Genomic DNA, 5,236 nt, shown 5'->3' with positions numbered 1-5,236 from the left:
CAAACTCCTAGAAACAGAGTAGAAAGGTGGTTTCCAGGGGCTGGATGGAGGGGGAGTGGGAGTTGCTATTAAAAAGATATAGTTTCAGTTATACAAGATGAATAAGTTGTAGAGATCTACTGCACAACATTATTTCTATAGTTAACAACACTGTGTTGTGCAACTAAAATTTTGTTAAGAGAGTAGACCTCATGTCAAGTGTTCTTACCATAATTTAAAAAAAAAAACAAACATCATTTTAGACACACGTGTGCCTCTGCTCCCTCTGAACTCTAGTTAAATGAGGCAAAAGAAACAATAATATATGTACATGTATACTGGCCAAGAGAACACAAAAGATGTCAACAAAATCCTGAGGATGGGAAAGTGAAGGACAAATGTTAAAAAAATTCATCAGAGCAGAGAAAGCTGAATTCTATATAATAAAAGAGGGAAAACCATAATTTTATTAAGAGGAACTCCAGAGACTCAGTAAATCTAGGTTCCAGATGTCTAGGAAGGAAATCATATAATGTGAGACTGAAAACAGGATGGTTTAAACACTATATTAAGTTAGCTTATGAACCTCTCTCCAGCCCATGCAACCAGGTAATTGCCCCTTCAGCAGAAGACTTGAGAGTTAATGTCTGCAGAGAATGAACATCAAAGAATTTGGACTTACAGAAGCAAGGCAGACTAAGAGTGGACATGAGGTTCTGAACTGAAACCAGCTGAGTTCAATGAAACCTGAGCATATTGAGTGACCTGAGGTCCCTCTATTTTCCCAAATCATATCCCAAATTCTGACTAATTTGCTTACAATCGCTAATAAGAATACTTGACTAAAACAGAAGATAACAGTAAAGTATAAATTTGTTTTTAGAAAAATATACAGTAAAACTCCTGTGTTTAAGTAGAAATGTTCATAATAGTTGAAGTATATTACACATACACACACACACTAATTTGGGTGAAATGCTAAAAATACTAAAGTATATGAACCTAAATAAAGCTGAAATAACCATATTTGGAATGGGTTTGCTGGTTCTCAAACATTAATGTTGTGGAAATCATAGTTGATTTCAACTTAAACATAAAACACCACTAAATAAACTTGAGGGTGTTATGAGTGGTTAAAATGTCATGGCTACTGAGAACTGAAATGAAGCAATAGTTATACTTCTAAAACAGCAATGAGTGCTCGCTTTGGCAGCACATATACTAAAATTGGAACGATACAGAGAAGATTAGCATGGCTCCTGCACAAGGATGACACACAAATTAGCAAAGCGTTCCATATTTTTAAGCAGCAAGGGAAAAGCAACAAATATCATACAAGGGAATCCCCAAAAAGGTTATCAGATAATCTTTCAGCAGAAACTCTGCAGGCCAGAAAGGAGTGGCAGGATACATTCAAAGTGATGAAAGGGAAAAACCTACAACCAAGATTACTCTACCCAGCAAGGCTCTCATTCAGATTTGACGGAGAAATCAAAGCTTTACAGACAAGCAAAAGCTAAGAGAATTCAGCACCACCAGACCTGCTTTACAACAAATTCTGAAAAAACTTCTCTGGGCAGGAAACACAGAAGAAAAAGACCTATAAAAACAAACCCAAAACAAATAAGAAAATGGTAATAGGAACATATATATCAATAATTACCTTAAATGTAAATGGATTAAATGCTCCAACCAAAAGACATAGACTGGCTGAATGGATACAAAAATAAGACCTGTATATATATATATATTGTCTACAAGAGACCCCCTCCAGACCCAGGAACACATACAGACTGAAAGTGAGGGGATGGAAAAAGATATTCTATGAAATGGAAATCAAAAGAAAGCTGGAGTAGCAGTACTCATATCAGACAAAATAGACTTTAAAATATTGACTGTCACAAGAGACAAGGATGGACACTACATAATGATCAAGGGATCAATACAAGAAGAAGATATAGCAATTGTAAATATTTATGAACCCAACAGAGGAGCACCTCAATACATAAGGCAAATGCTAACAACGATAAAAGGGGAAACTTACAGTAACACCATAAGAGTGGGGAAATTTAACACTCCACTTACACCAATGGATAGATCATCCAGACAGAAAATTAATAAGGAAACACAAGCCTTAAATGACACATTAGACCAGACAGACATAACTGATATTTATAGGACATTCCATCTGAAAGTTGCAGAATACACTTTCTTCTCAAGTGCACACAAAACATTCTCCAGGATAGATAATATCTTGGGTCACAAATCAAGCCTCAGTAAAATGGACAACCTGGAAGAAATGGACAAATTCTTAGAAAAGTATAACCTTCCAAGACTGAACCAGGAAGAAACAGAAAATATTAACAGACCAATCACAAGTAATAACATTGAAACTGTGATTAAAAATCTTCCAACAAACAAAAGCCCAGGACCAGATGGCTTCACAGGTGAATTCTATCAAACATTTAGAGAAGAGCTAACACCTATCCTTCTCAAACTCTTCCAAATAATTACAGAGGAAGGAACACTCCCAAACTCATTCTACAAGACCACTTTCACCCTGATACCAAAACCAGACAAAGATATCACAAAAAAAGAAAATTATGGGCCAAAATCACTGATGAACATAAATGCAAATATCCTCAACAAAATACTAGCAAACTGAATCCAACAACACATTAAAAATATCATACACCATGATCAAGTGGGATTTATTCCAGGGATGCAAGGATTCTTCAATATATGCAAATCAATCAATGTGATACATCACATTAACAAACTGAAGAATAAAAACCATATGATCATCTCGATAGATGCAGAAAAAGCTTTGACATAATTCAACACTTATTTATGATGAAAACTCTCCAGAAAGTGGGCATAGAGGGAACCTACCTCAACATAATAAAGGCCATATATGACAAACCCACAGCAAACATTATTCTCAGTGGTGAAAAACTGAAAGCATTTCCTCTAAAATCAGGAACAAGACAAGGGTGGCCACTTTCACCACTATTATTTAACATAGTTTTGGAAGTCCTAGCTATGATGATCAGAGAAAAAAAAAAGAAATAAAAGGAATCCTAATTGGATGTCATCATGCAGATGACATGATACTATACACAGAAAATTCTAAAGATGCCACCAGAAAACTGCTAGAGCTAATCAATGAATCTGGTAAAGTTGCAGGATACAAAATTAATGCAAAGAAATCTCTTGCATTGCTATACACTGACAATGAAAGATCAGAAAGAGAAATTAAGGAAACAATTCCACTTACCATTGCATAAAAAAATAAAATACCTAGGAATAAACCTACCTAAAGAGGTAAAAGATGTGTACTCAGAAAACTATAAAACAGTGATGAAAGAAATCAAAGATGACACAACAGATGGAGAGATATACCATGTTCTTGGATTGGAAGAATCAATATTGTGAAAATGACTATACTACCCAAAGCAATCTACAGATTCAAGGCAATCCTTATCTAATTACCAATGGCATTTTTCACAGAATTAGAACAAAAAATTTTACAACTTGTATGGAAATACAAAAGACTCCAACTAGCCAAAGAAATCCTGAGAAAGAAAAACAGAGCCAGAGGAATCAGGTTCCCTGACTTCAGACTATACTACAAAGCTACAGTAATCAGGAGAGTATGGTACTGACACAAAAACAGAAATATAGATCAATGGAACAGGATAGAAAGCCCAGAGATAAACCCACACACCTATGGTCACCTAATCTATGATAAAAGAGGCAAGAATATACAATGAAGAAAAGACAGTCTCTTCAATAAGTGTGCTGAGAATACTGGACAGCTACATGTAAAAGAATGAAATTAGAATATTCCCTAGCACCATACACAAAAATAAACTCAAAATGGATTAAAGACCTAAATGTAAGACTGGACACTACAAAACTCTTAGAGAAAAACATAGGAAGAATAGTCTTTGACATAAATCACAGCAAGTTCTTTTTTTGACCCACCTCCTAGAGTAATGAAAATAAAAACAAAAATAAACAAATGGGATCTATTAAACTTAAAAGTTTTTGCACAGCAAAGAAAAGTATAAATGAGATGAAAGACAACCCTCAGAAAGGGAGAATATATTTGCAAATGAAGCAACTGACAAGGGATTAATCTCCAAAATATACAAACATTTCATGAAGCTCATTATCAAAAAAGCAAACAACCCAATCAAAAAATGGGTGGAAGACCTAAATAGACATTTCTCCAGCGAAGACATACAGTTGGCTAAGAGGCACATGAAAAGATTCTCAACATCACTAATTATTAGAGAAATGTGTATCAGAACTACAATGAGGTATCACCTCACACTGGGTAGAATGGCCATCATCAAAAAATTTACTGGATTTTCGCTGGAGGGGGTGTGGAGAAAAGGGAAGGCTCTTGCACTGTTGGTGGGAATGTAAATTGATACAGTCACTATGGAGAACAGTATAGAGGTTCCTTAAAAAACTAAAAATAGAACTACCATATGACCCAGCAATCCCACTACTGGGTATATACCCAGAGAAAACCATAATTCAAAAAGACAAATGCACCCCAGTGTTCACTGCAGCACTATTTATAGTAACCAGGACACGAAAGCAACCTAAATGTCCATCAACAGAGGAATGGATAAAGATGTGGTACATATATGCCGTGGAATATTAGCCATAAAAAGGAACAGAATTGGGTCATTTGTAGAGACATGGATGGACCTAGAGACTGCCATACAGAGTGAAGTAAGTCAGAAAGAGGAACACAAATATTGTATATTAATACATATATGGAATCTGAAAAAATTGCTATAGACGATCTTATTTACAAAGCAGAAATAGAGACACAGATGTAGAGAACAAACATATGGATACCAAGGGGGAAAGGAGGGGTGTGGGATGAATTGGAAGATTGGGATTGACATATATACGCTATTGTTACTATGTGTAAAACAGATAACTAATAAGAACCTACTGTGTAGCACAGGGAACTCTACTCAGTGCTCTGTGGTGACCTAAATGAGAAGGAAATCCAAAAAAGAGGGGATATATGTATACATATAGCTGATTCACTTTGCTGTACTGTATAAACTAACACAGTATTATAAAACAACTATACCCCAATTAAAAAAAAAAAAGATCTCAATCTTAAAATCCAAAAGGGAAGATTGCTATCAATATCAATATATAATATATATTATATTATCTATTATATAATTCAATATTAACTCAATATATAATATATAATCCAATA

The 5,236-nt window shown here is 34.9% G+C and overlaps 1 non-coding gene across 1 annotated transcript; it reads left to right on the top strand.

The window, feature by feature from the left end:
* The first annotated feature begins 1,176 nt into the window (after window positions 1–1,176).
* On the top strand, window positions 1,177–1,283 carry LOC137771087 (U6 spliceosomal RNA). Its single transcript, XR_011075302.1, has one exon. It is a non-coding gene; the product is annotated as a U6 spliceosomal RNA (small nuclear RNA).
* The last annotated feature ends 3,953 nt before the right edge of the window (window positions 1,284–5,236 follow it).

Source organism: Eschrichtius robustus, chromosome 10 (assembly GCF_028021215.1).
Source record: "Eschrichtius robustus isolate mEscRob2 chromosome 10, mEscRob2.pri, whole genome shotgun sequence".
Classification (NCBI taxonomy): Eukaryota; Metazoa; Chordata; class Mammalia; order Artiodactyla; family Eschrichtiidae; genus Eschrichtius; species Eschrichtius robustus.
This window is presented reverse-complemented; position numbering and strand designations above follow the sequence as displayed.